At 31.0% G+C, this 14,272-nt stretch overlaps 1 long non-coding RNA gene and 1 other non-coding gene across 2 annotated transcripts; both read left to right on the forward strand.

Moving 5' to 3' along the window:
• The first annotated feature begins 1,435 nt into the window (after positions 1-1,435).
• LOC125202348 (uncharacterized) lies at positions 1,436-5,198 on the forward strand. Its single transcript, XR_007173082.2, has 3 exons — positions 1,436-1,577; positions 1,660-1,697; positions 4,848-5,198. It is a non-coding gene; the product is annotated as an uncharacterized LOC125202348 (long non-coding RNA).
• A 3,690-nt stretch (positions 5,199-8,888) lies between these two features.
• On the forward strand, positions 8,889-8,976 carry TRNAM-CAU (transfer RNA methionine (anticodon CAU)). Its single transcript is given in 2 exon segments — positions 8,889-8,926; positions 8,941-8,976. It is a non-coding gene; the product is annotated as a tRNA-Met (tRNA).
• The last annotated feature ends 5,296 nt before the right edge of the window (positions 8,977-14,272 follow it).

Genomic DNA, 14,272 nt, shown 5'->3' on the forward strand with positions numbered 1-14,272 from the left:
CAAAGCGGACAATATCAAACTGTTGTTGCAGTTGATAATCCGAACAAGTGGTATCAGAGCCAGATCGAGTGGGGCCTAGGAAGACTCAAGTTCGAGTCAGGCCCGTAGTGTCTCGATGCGTCGACTGCGTCTGCATAGGCGGACGTAGAAATAAATATGAGTAGGGGCTAAATTTTCAAAATTTTATGTAAAATTAAATTTTCATGTAATTTAAATTATTATTAGGGGCTTTTATATATCAATATGCTCAAAATATGAATAAATTTTAAAATATTATAATAGAAAAATATTGAAAAATTAGGTTCATTAGGGGTTAAAGCCCTTCCTCCTTTACATGTGGGTCCGCCAGTGTGCGTCTGTCTATTCCCGATATAATCTGCTTTGAGGATGAGGTTTGTGAGTACAAACTCATCCCACATCGGGTGTCTGAGAAAAGTTGGAAGGTGTATATAATTCTTGTCCGACCCTAATTAGTTTGAGGCCTTATAGAAATGATCCGCAAATAAATCCATGCGGGGGACAATATAAAACTGTCGTTGCGGTCGACAATCCAAACACAAATTTTGTGAATTTGTTAGAATGATCTAATTATACTGCCCATCTTTTTTTTTACAAAGTGTTAATTTTCATTGGAATTTGTGTTTGCCGATTTTGGAAGTTAAGATTTGACATATACCAATATGCAAACTCAATTATTTTCAATTTCACGGCACATGGTGTAAGTGGTGTGTGTAGATTTTAAGGACTGAAAAAGTAAGTATGAGTCATTCCATCTGAGTGGCCTATTGGAGTATTGGTGTATGTTGATTTTAAGGACTGAAAAAGTAAGTATGGTCATTCCATCCAGTGACCTAGAAATATAGATATGATATAGAAATAAATTAATGAATTCGGTAGAAATAAATTTTAATGGTGTTGAAGTGACAATGTGTTTGTATTTTTATCTCTATTGTTATTTTTCATGCACATTAAAAAATTATGTGATTTTTAGGTTTGATTTATAGAGAAGACAACAAAGAAGACAACACAGAGAAAAGGGGAGGTTTTATTTATCAGAGAAAGTACTCGAATTGGTACAAACAATGAGCTATGACCTATTTATACTAGCTACACTACAATTGTGAATAAAGCTAGTTGTGCGTCACACACGATAACTCCTCTATCAACTACTCCTTCCATCCCACTTAAGATGGCCATATTCTTGAGTGGCACGGAATTTTAAGAAGCGTTGATAGGTGGAATAAAGTAATAAGAAAAAGGTAGTTGAATATTTTAATCAGGAAAGAGGAGAGATGAGGTTATTTCTAAGAAAATGATCATCTTGATTGAGACAAAAAAAAATAAAGGAAAGGTGGTCATTTTCAATGGATCGAGGGAATAAGTATACTAATCCAGCTGGCATCAAAAGTCATCACCAATGGTCATCTTCTTCTTTCCTTCTAAAGCTTCAATGCACAAGCTGTGCTCTTTACTTCATCGAGCTACATCTCTCACCTTATCTTTCACAATTCACATAGTCCACCTCAAGAGCTAAACTGCTACACTCTACCTTTCTCCCTTCAGCCTTTCACTTGCCTGTAAATTCTCATTCTTCTTCATTATTACACTATTTTTCAATTAATAAACTAATTATAATACGTCTGTTTTATTGGAATGCAGTGCTCTTTTACGTTGGAAGATCCATCACAGCCTCACAGGTAATTTGATGGCTTATGTGTTGCGTTATTTTATTTTAACTTTTTTCATTTCCATGGGATATATAAGTGTTGGCATTTTCTCTGAATTTTTCATTTTAGAGGTTTTTTGTTTCATTTAGTCAAAATCTTTGCTGATTCACATCTTCTTCATCTCAAAAGAGAGAATTTTGTTTTGATGATTTTTTAAGGATTTAAATCGTTTAATTGTCAAACTAGTTGTACAGGTAAAAATTAGTCCTAGTCCAAATTTCAAAGTGGAAAATTTTATAAAGAAGCAAAGTAAGTTTTCTTGTCCTCTTTTATTATTTTAAACAATTTTAATTGCGTAAATGGCTGCAATTTCCCTGTTTCCTCACCCTTTAATTTTTGGATAAAATTAAATTTTATTTGTAATTTTAAAAACCTAAAAGTGAAACTTTGAATTATTGGATAATAAGAGCAATAAAATTGACATGAACCGTTGGATCCTGATGATCTGCCGTGTGGGCCAAAATTGGATTGGAGTGTAGCATAGATTTGGTGACTGAGAATCTTCGATCAATGATTTTGTAAGTATTTGTCATTAATTAAAGATGATTTTGTGTTTTTTTTTTTTTTTTCCCTTCGAGGGATGAATACTCACAGTCAAATCAAGACTATATCATGGTTGGGAATAGTGTTCTATCTATTCACGTTGATCAAATTTCTAAGTCATTGATGACTCATTACTCAATGTTACTTTCATCACTGATGCTGCAGCAAAGCGGACTCATAATAATTATAGTTTTTCATTAAATTAATTATTATTAATAATATTTTATAGTTATAATATACTGAAACAAATTTTTTTGATAGTTTGCTTAGACGGAAGCCTATGAGCATAATATTTTTCTCCGGGATTCGATGATGTAGTTGATAATTGGATTGTTTTTCTTCCGATCAATACTTATACTTTGTTCGTTCACAAAAAATAGTCACATTTCTTTTAGCATTTTCTATATGAAAATGTGACTAAAAATAGTCACATTTTTTAGAAACAATGCTAAAAAAAATGTGACTATTATTTATGGACGGATAAAGTATAAGTACTGACCGGAAGAAAATCAATCCAATTATCAACTCCATCATCGAATCCCGGAGAAAAATAATATGCTCCTGGGCTTCCATCTAAGCAAACTAGTCAAAGAAATATGTTTGAGTATATTATAAGTATAAAATATTAATAATAATTATTATTTTAATGGAAAATTATAATTATTACGAGCTTCCTTTGTTGCAGCATCAGTGATGAAAGTAACATTGAATAGCGGGTCATCAATGGCTTGAGATTTGATCAACATGAACATATAAAACAGTATCTCCAACCTTATGATAGCCTTGATTTGATTGTGAGTATTCATCCTTCGTGAAGAAAAAGAATAGAAAAAACAAAAGTTGCATTCATTTCTCTTGTTCATCTTTAATTTATGAGAAATAGCTACAATCATTGATTGAAGATTCTATGCTATACTCCAATCCCAATTTTTCACTACACCGCCGATCATCAAGATCCAACGGCCCAGAATCAACCAGCACACCCAATATCCATGTCAATTTTTATCCAATAATTTAAAGTTTCAATTTTACCATTGTAGACCATATTAGGTTTAAAATTTTTAAAATTTAATTTTCTCCAAAAGTTAAAGGGTAAGGAAATAGGGAAATTGCAGCATGTATTTTCCACATTTATACATTTTAGAAGAGGACATAAAAACTTGCTTTGTTTCTTTTTAGGACTAGTTTTTGACTAATCCAAACCGATTGAAAAATATAATTTGAATCCAAACCTAACACATTATCTAAAAAAGTATTGTTGTGATGGAGTAGTATTCAATTTCCAACCGATTAGATTCATTGAAGTTCAAATTGACACTATAATTAGGCAAAACAAAACCATAAAATCCTAAACTAAGATCAAATTTTCTCAAAATGATAGTAGGCATTCTATCTTATCAACGGTCAATCAATTATTTTACAACTAGTTTGACAATTAAATGATTTAAATCCTTAAATGATCATCAAAACAAAATTCTCGCTTTTGAGAAGAAGAAAATGTGAGTGAGCAAAGTTTTCGACTAAAATGGAACAAAAAACCTCTAAAATGAAGAATTCAGAAAAAATGTTCACACCTATACATTCCTTGGAAATATAAATAAAAAATAAAGTAAAGCAGCACAAAAGCCATAAAATTACCTGTGATGGATCTTCCAATGAAAAAGAGCACTGCATTCCAAGAAAACAGACATATTATAATTAGTTCATGATCGAAAAAATAGTGTAATACTCCTAAAAAAGCATGAGAAGGTACAGGCACCATGTCTGCCCTCTTTGACGTCGATACCCTTGACCTCAGAGTACTCAATGGTAAAATTCATCAATTCATTATGTGTAATTGTTGATTTCCTGCTCCAATTGGAATTATACACTGCAGATAGGTTATCACTTTGAATCTACTATACATAATCATGATCTCTGTATTTATTAGGTTATTACTTTGAATCTACTGTTCATAATCATGATCTCTGTATTTAGCAATTTAACTGGCAGATTAGGTTATCACTTTGAATCTCTAGTTGATTAGTTTCTCTCGAATTGGTTTACTAATTTATGCTTCATTGGATATTCCTTATACTTATATGAACAATTTAGGATTCCAGTTGTTTGTTCACATTTTTAATGTTTTCTTACTTACGAAACTTGCTCACAAGCTAACGAGCCAAATTCTGTGAAGTTAAGTTAGGTTGCTTTAAGAAACTTCTGCATTATGTAGATATGCCGCATTTGATGGTTTGTAATGGCATGAATTATGCATTTGGACAGGTCCTGCGTTGCTCGTAGATGTCCTTGTTTTCTGATTCTTTAATCTTGTTTTCCCTCTCGTTGGTTTTCTCTGTTCCAGCTGAAGTTATGAAGTCCTTGAACATTCCCAAAGGTGTGAGAAGAGTACTTTAATCGAGCAACTCTTCTTAGTTTAGGGCTGATGATGCTCAAGTGTTCTTACAGACCCTTATATGTTGTTCTTGGTTAATGACATTTTTGTGAATCTTGTTGAGCATATCAAACCAGCTTATTGGTTTCATTTTAAGGCAACTGAAATTTCTAATTGGGATTCATACGCGATTCTTTTTTCAGGCGCCTTATGTGAAAAAATGAATACGATTCATTATGTTGGATTCACATGAGATGGAGCACAGTGGCTCGAGGAGCTCTTCAAGCAACGACCTCAAGAAGCTCGCGACCAAATAAAGAGTGAGATGAAGATCGAGATAAGGAATGAGATGAGATGGAGATGAATAAAAAGCTGCAGAGGGGAAACTGAAAAAAGTATATGAAGAGTCGAATAAGCAAAGGGAGTTGTTTATAGAACAAATGAAGAGTGAAAAATTAGGTGAACTATATATATATATTTCAAGCATTTTTGTATTCAAATGAATTGTAAAACAATTTTAGTTAATTTAATGTCATTTTAACTTGTTTACTTTATTCCTATATTTAATACTAGCAATTCAGAAAAGAATTAAAATAAAATTGAAATAATAAAAAAATATAAAAAATAATGAAATGTGAAAAAATGGCAGAATTTCGAGCACCTATATATGTGCTCGGCATATATCATGGCTGATTTGAAACCTTTCGAGCACCCACTTGTGCTCGGAAAAATTCCGAGCACTTGGTGGTGCTCGGAACTTGTTGACCACTTTTTCTGAGCACGTGAATGTGCTCGGAAAATCTAGTGTTGTGCTCGGAAACAATTCCCCCGGAAGCATATGCCTAGCACCATTTGTGCTCGGAAAAGTGCTTGGGAAATGCTATATTTCTTAGCACTTTGGTGCTTGGTAAACATGGTTTTCTTATAGTGAATAGACAGGTTGATTTTATAGTGAATAGTATAAGTTTTCTCTATAAATAAATTGGGAGATAAATTGGACATATCTCCCGGCGTAACATAAATACTCAACATTGTTTGAACTAATTTTGTACTACTATAAAATATAAAATCATCTTATGTTTAATAGATAATCATATTTTTATGTTGGTGATGTTCAGACAATTCAGAAGGCCATTGGAGACTGGTGTTTTGATAGAAATAGTGTTCAAATTATAGACAGTGAACATTGTCCTATTAGATGCTAGTAAATGCGTCTAATGTGCAATAACTAGAGAATAGTGTGATGATATTTGGAATATTGTTTTCTAAATGATGTATTTTCATCAACACTATTATTTAAGGTTGACAGTAGTATGTCATTAAATATTATTCCATCCCTTCTTTATTTATTGATCCAACAATATCGTTTACCTTATTATTTATTTTAGAAATAACACTCACAGCCACCATCTATTCTCTTAAATATAAAAGATTCCATCTTTTTGTATTGATTTCTTATTTAAATTTATTTATATGTATCTAATTAAACTATGAATAATGAATTGAAAACGCACTATAATACGAATAAATCTATCAAAAATAAATAAATTAAAGGACTCTTGAGTATGAGTATAAGCTATTTATCAAATTAAAGAGAGTGTAAGTTATGCATCGAAATCTGATACTTAAGTTGATGGGAAGTGTTCGAAGATATATATTTAAAAAAAAAAAGACATGAATAGATTTATTTAGATTAATTATTACTAACTTATAGATATCCATATTTTGTATAACTACCAAATAAGATTAGGATTATAAATAAGATTAGGAATATGATAATACCTTCCCTATATTAAAGGGGTCATGACTCATGATGGATCATGACCCATCATAATAAATTATACTAGTCTTTAGTTCTTCCAGTATTTTATTTTTTGCATTAGTGTTTTATTTTTCGCATTATATTTTCCAACAGCTTCGAATGTGATTAATCCCAAGGATTGAACCCACCATATTAATTACCGATAAAAAAAAAACAAAAAAAAAAAAACTTACGCTACAAGAAAGTGTTGGTTTCATGAATTAAATAATGTTGCAATAAATTATCCTAACTTCCATCAAACTACTACTCTATAAGAATGTAAATATAGCTAGAAATATTCAAAACAAATATGTATCTGACGATAATTCGGGCTGCAACTTTGTTGGTAGTAATTGCAATTTTTGTTGTGATGGATACCCAATTTGCAACAGCACAATGTCTAGATCCTACACCAGAATGTAAGATTGAATTTCAGAATAATTTATGTAAAGATGTACTTGACCCAGTAGTCTTATCTAATCCATGTTGCATCTACATTCTTGATAGAAATTTTAATGAATGCTTCATTAATGTAATCACTATGGAATACGCAAATCTTCACGTTTGCGACTTGCCCTTCAAAGACCTAGTTTATAGGGCTAAAACTTTATGGGAACATTGCTACTTTGGTTAATAATTATACCATCCCAATCGATTATTAATTTTATTATGGATGTAACAGTAATAATAGTTGTAATAATCATGCACAAAGAGGTGACATTGTAATAGCTTGAATTGAAATGTTTGAAATGTGTGTTGGGCTTGAAATAAGAGAAATAGATTCGGGCTTTTTTATTTAGTAAAAAGTACTCCTCCCGTTCTATAAAAATATGGACAATGGATATGACACGAGAATTAAGATAAAATTGATAATGTAAGAGAGATGATGAGAATGACATGGAGAAGGAGAATGCTAGTTAAATTAAGTAATGTTAGCGTATAGTGGGATCTACATTATTAAACTGATAGTATAACTTTCCAAAAATGGAATGCACATATATTTATGGGACGGACGAAAATGAAAAGTGTGCATATTTTTATGAAACCGAGGGAGTAAAAGAAAATGGGAGTTTTTTTTGTAATGGAAGTCAAAAAAAGCTTATAACTATATTTCTACACTAAGATGACTGGGGAAAATTTGGAAAAATAAAATAATATATATTTATATTAAAAAAAAAAGTAATCTAAAAATCTTCTATTTAAAATGTACGAATAAGACTCCATAGAAAGTTGACGGTTCCAGTTTAATTACCGATATTAGCGTATGTCATTAATACTTAGATAACATTAAATTTGTAGGGAAAGGTTTGATTTAATCAATTTGATTTTATATTGTTCCTCAAAAATACCTTTTAATTTCTCTGTTTAAAACATTTTAAATTGCAACAAATTATGTAATTATAAATTTATAATAATTTCATTAATAGTATTATTTTCAAAATTTCCTCTTTATATATGTTTTGATTGCTTAACTAATGAGATTAATGTGGTTATTCTGTTAAAATGTTTTTTAATTCCCAATAATTAAATAAACTTTAATTAATATTTTATTTAATGGATTAACTAATTACTTATTTATTTAAAATTGAATCCAAATTATTGTAATAAATAAGTTCAAATTAATTAAATCTACTTCTTCCTCCTATGTTCTAGCCTTTAACCGGATCAATTCCATCAGCTCAACATCGAGATCTATGGTCCAGATCGATCTTGACAAATCTCTTTATCTCCACCGTCGTCGATCAAGTTAGTTAGATCAACTAACTCCAATGTAGCCGTTGGAGTTATCCCGAAGAGGTCGCGGGTTCGATCCATTTTCAGGCCATAAATCTTAACATATAGAATATAATATTATTTTGCTTATCATTTTATAAAATCATTTTACAGCATTAAATATTATGAAAAAATAAAATGAACCATGTATCGCATAGGCGTGTCACTAGTATAATATAGTATAGTATAGTACAGCATAGTATAGTATAGTATAGTAGTATATAATTAATGGGGCACTTGCATTATACATTTTTATTATTTTTCGGTAGTTACATTATAATACGATTTTAATGTTCACAAGATAAATGAGACACTTGTTTGTTATTGAACAAAAAATCTAAAATGGTGAACAAAATTTGCTCACATCCAATAAGGAAATGTCATTGGTGAGATAGAATGATTGCGCAACATGGTAATTGACTGTTTGCCGAAATTGAAGCAATGAGAGAATATTTAAGAATTTTGTAATAAAATATAAAATACAAATAAAAAAGTGATACTACAAGATTCTTATTTGTAAGATTGACGTAAATATTTCTGGAAAATGAATAAATTATTGGCATTGGATGGATTTGATTTCAAGTGAAGATAGATATCTTTACAAAATACAACATTCACTTTGTAATTTAGCCATATTAATTTAGAATAGTTATATCAGCGTTGAACATAAGGGGTGGTGGCGCAGTTGGCTAGCGCGTAGGTCTCATAGCTGTGTTTGAGTGATCCTGAGGTCGAGAGTTCGAGCCTCTCTCACCCCATTTTTTTTTTAACATTTCATTACTAGCCAATTTTTTTCCTTTGCAAAAATAGTTACATTAATTTAAAACAAGGAGTAATAAACTACTCTTATCAGAATTTTGAAATATTCACACATATACAATAAATATAGTATTTGTTTTTATAGTCGTATCATTTTTATCTTCATGCTTTTTTCGTTCACCTAATGCTAGTGGACCATTCCAAAGCGAAAGAATTCTCCATATTCGAAAACCCTAGATTCCTTAGTTGAAGGATGTGAGACGGAAAATTAATAGAAACTGTGAATTGGGGAAAATGAAATTAAAGGGACAAGTGGGATGAGGTCTGAGAGCACAGAGAGGGGAGCGATATCGATCTACGGATGCAAATTGGCAAGAAAGGTCGGCAATGAGGAAAGGTTGAGAGAGAATGATTGTTAACGATAAAACGCAACTTATATGATAATATATTTCTCATAAATTTAATAGGTCGATGGTTCGATTAATTATGAGAATAAAATATTGATCCTCTTTTAAAAATAAAGATAATTAGGATATAGAGAATATTTCATTGTTATAATATATAGGATTTCAATTAGAAACAAATGTAACCAGCTGTGCAATTAGTAATGTCTAATTTGCTTAAAATTTCAATTTTTTACAAAAGAAGAAAATGAATATTTTTGTTTTGGAATGACCAAAAGAAAACCGTATTAATCTTAAATAGGACAAATATAAAATATTATTCCCTCCGTTCTTCAAAATTCGTCACTTGACTCGGCACGAGTTTTAAGAAATGTAATAGAAAGTGAGTTGAAAAAGTTAGTGGCATGTGATCCTACTTTTATATATTAGTAGTTTTAAAATAAAATATGGGTGAGAATGAGTTAGTAGAATGTGTTGTCCATTACCAAAAATAGTAAAGGCCATGTTTGATAGGAGTGATAAAAGGAAATCCATGAACAAAAATGTCATTTTTTTTCATGGATTTCCATCCCTAGATGAGTTATCACTCCTATCACAAAGTGAAAGGTGACAAATTGTTAGGAATGAACGAAAAAAAAATATGTGACAAATTTTCAGGAAAAAGGGGAGAATAAAATTTTACCTCCATATCCAAACAAAATTCAAGTAGCTAATCAAATTGAGACAAATGTCTCCAAATCATTGGTAGACAGTAGTGAAGACATGAACGACCTCGATCTCCAATAGACATGGTCGACCATCTCTAGCTATCGAGGTCATTTACAAAAACATTTAATTCATATTTCGTCGTTTTTTTATGGTTAATCGGTTTAACTTATTAGTTTTCACGTTGATTAATGGAGTTATATGTAGCTCAAAGATAGTAAATGCTTTTAAACTTTTGCTTATTTGTTATAAGCACCTATGGAATAAACTTTTTTATTCATATAACATAATTGAATACTAAGTATTTTGTGTGAATCATTTTGTAAAAAACAATATCATCACAATGAGATATAGGAAAATTATCATTTCGAAATTTCAAACTCGAAATTGATCAAATATAGCTCATATATCCCAAAACAAATTTCTGATTACATCATGCCTAAAACTCAAGAACGTACTCTAGTGAATAATTATATTACTTTGACTCAACTTATATCTTAAGAAATATAAAGAAAAGTGTACGCGTGCAATAAAATAGTGGAACTCAGGAAGTGAATCATATTTTAATTTAAAAAAAATATAAGAGAATTGAGTTAGTGAAATGTGGTATTCATTTATCAAAATTACTGAGAGCTTAATGAGACAATTAATTTCAGATAGATGGAAAATAAAATATGAGACAATTTGAGTGAGAAATAAATAATTTTGAAAGAATGAATCCATTCCTTAGGCGACAAATAAAACCAACTAGGACATATTAGCATGTGTCTCTCCATTAGTGAAGAGTGAGAAGGTATAATGTGACATTTTCAAACAAGAATGTATGCCAAAATGTGGTATATGTGATGAAGTGGCATCCCATGATGGGTGGATGGGCATGCCTTGGCCATGACAATGATGATGACAACACGATTGCGTAGGAGCAAAGAGGCAACATGATTATAGCATCATAATGTGGATGATGATGCATTGTGATTATGACAATTTCCCAGCAAAAGCTAATGTATGTCATATCATTTTTGTTAAGCATAATTTAATGTTCAAGGGTGGGAGAATGCAAGCTATGATGGCCAATTGATATAAATGTAATAATCGTTTTTGTTGCTCAACTTTTTATGTCAAGGGATTATATGAGTTTTAACTAGGCATATTGTAAAAGATTTTGAACATGTCATGGATCCCTCCTAATATTATATTAAATGCAAATACCTTTTATTTTTATGTTTGCCAAAAAATATGTCACCCAGATCGAACAAACAAAACTCAGGAGTTGAATACAATACGAAATGTTGTCATCAGTATTAGAAGGTAGAGGCGATGCAACAACGATAGTTTGGCCCATAATATTGATATCCAAGTGTCCTTAATAGATTTAAAAGAACAAATGAAAACTCATGAGTTGAATACAATACGAAATGTTGTCATCAGTATTAGAAGGTAGAGGCGATGCAACAACGATAGTTTGGCCCCTAATATTGATATGCAAGTATCCTTAATAGATTTAAAATAACAAATGAAAACTTTTGTCTGATATAATGGAAAAAACGGTAGACCCGATCCGACCCAAACCCGACTCCAACATATACCTGACATGCACCATGATTTCTTGACCCAAACCTATTAGTAACACTTGTAATACATAAAAATGATTAAATAATGAAGCTTGAGACGTAAAAGATGCTTTTAGTAATTGAAACATGATATGGAATAAATGACGTTATCAGAAATGGACATGGATAATATATATTAGAACGATACATGCCATGAAATTTGGAAGGTAGCTACAAATATAAATATATTATTGGAAATATATGATTTGTGAAAAAGCTTTGTAAAACCATAATGTTTTGTAGTGTATCCAATTGTAATTAATGGAATTCAATTGTATATTTGGAATCAACAGTTCGAGTCGTTCGACCATGTAAATTATATATAAGTATCTTTATATTCGATTGAAAATCAATGAATAGTTGGAATTTGGAAAGACAAGTATCCAAGTTCAAAATCAATGAACTTGGTTTATGTAAGACCATTTGTTGACTTTTATTCTTCTATTTTCTATTCCTATGCTGACATTTTCATTTTTTTCAAATTAATCTTTTTGCAAGAGTTTTACTTTTTATTTCTCTAATCTCAACTGCCTAGTACTAGTCCTTCAATCGCTAGCAATTGCTCTTTCATTCAAATCAATTTTGTAAGGGCCAAAAATGGTTTGGGACAAATTCAACAAAAATAACAATAGAAATAATGAATCAAAAAATTATGTGGGGCTTAAGTAACTCCACCTATTGGTGGGCCCGCCCATGGGTGCCGGTAGTTCGAGTCCGATATGTGCACTTTCCCAGTGCGATGTGCACGACACTAGCCTCGGCTCACACACTCGCGCGGACTCGCCATCGGGACACAGGCCAAGTACCTCCAAATTTGTTTCCAACAAAATATATTAATTACAACTATAATAGTAGTATACTCCCTCCGTCCCACAAAGATTGTCCCATTTTTCCATTTCCGTCCGTCCCACAAAGTTTGTCCCATTTCACTTTTACCATTTTTGGTAGTGAACCCATATTCCACTAACTCATTTTTATTCACATTTTATTATAAAACTAATACTTTAAAAGTAGGATCCACATCCCACCAACTTTTTCAACTAACTTTTCATTACATTTCTTAAAACCCGTGTCAGATCAAAGTGAGACTATGTTTATGGGACGGAGGGAGTATTTTTTATTTTAAATATTAAAGCGGCATGTGGAGAAAATTGTGCAATAGGTTAGATGTCGCAATCAGAATACGGCAAAGAGGTTGGAAAAGTAGGTTTATTGTCTCCAAATTGAGTCGACGACTTCTCAATTTGTCTCCTCTTTGCATATTTCCACTCTCCCACACACATTGCTTTTAATTAATATTTCCATCGTCTCATTATTTATGATATAGTACACCCTCCCTTCGCACTAGTAAATATAAAATATTTGATTTTCGACATGAAATTTTACATAATATTATTTTGTGAGTTAATGAAAAGTGATTAAAGTAAGAGAGATGGAAAATAGAAATAAAGTTTTTCTACTAAAAAACGTTTCATTTTTAATGGGATCCAAAAAAAAATATTTTATTTTTAATGGACAGATGGAGTATTTTTCTTGGATATGAATACTTAAAATAGTAGTTAAAAAATATTTTTCCTGTCTCAATTGAATGACTCACTTTTTTTTTTTTAATAGTATCTCCCAGCAAAAAGGATACATTTTTTAAAATAAGAAATACTATCAAATAACACCATGTAAAATAACGCATCTTTCAGAAAATAAATCATCTTTATTCGAACGTCGAGACCAATATCATCTTTGTTGAGACACAGGGACTAGTATAAAGTGACGGGAGTGGAGTAAATATTAATGTATTTCATTTATATCACCAAGTTATGTTAACTTCTAATTAATCCTACAACATTTCAAAACGAACAATGATGACTAATTTTGATGAATTCGATGATGGTATTACATCCATGAAATCCTACATGGACAACACATTTGTTGTTCAGAATGGCGACGTTTGGAAATTTTTAAAATGATATTGTTTTCTGTATAAATATTTTTTTTATTAGTATTTCTTTTCTTTCCACATAAATTTCATTTCTCTTCTTCGTCTCGCCTGTCTCTCTCGGTCTCTTTCTCGTCATCAACAATGTTGGTCACTCAGAACCAAAGAACATTACCTGGGTTGTCCTTTGGCTTCAAACAAAAGTGGAATTCAGAGGAGTCCAAACGAAATAAGTAGGTGTCATAATTAAAGTCCCCAAATTATATAAATCACGGCTCTTATACTTTCGCAAATCAGGGATTTATTATCATTAATCTTTTTGAAGAAGTTTGGCTGTATTAGTTTGCATGACGTCTTTTATTACCCTCTAACTTATGTTAAACTTACCTGACTTACAAATTACCTTGAAGTAACATAAATTGTTTTCATTTTTCAGATTTACGCATAAATTTTTTTTTAAGTCCCATTGGATGTTGTAGCTAGTAATACCTACGCGTTAGAAATTATATATTGGACTTATACAAAAAGAAAAAAAGTAAACATCAAACATGGACATATTTTCCATAACTGACCAATGCTATGACAATAATTTCTAAACAATGAGAGAAATATATCTAGAATCGAAATTTTATGGAGTGGGTAT

This window comes from Salvia hispanica, chromosome 2 (genome assembly GCF_029641045.1).
Source record: "Salvia hispanica isolate PSC_SH4W2 chromosome 2, Shi_PSC_v1, whole genome shotgun sequence".
Lineage (NCBI taxonomy): Eukaryota > Viridiplantae > Streptophyta > Magnoliopsida > Lamiales > Lamiaceae > Salvia > Salvia hispanica.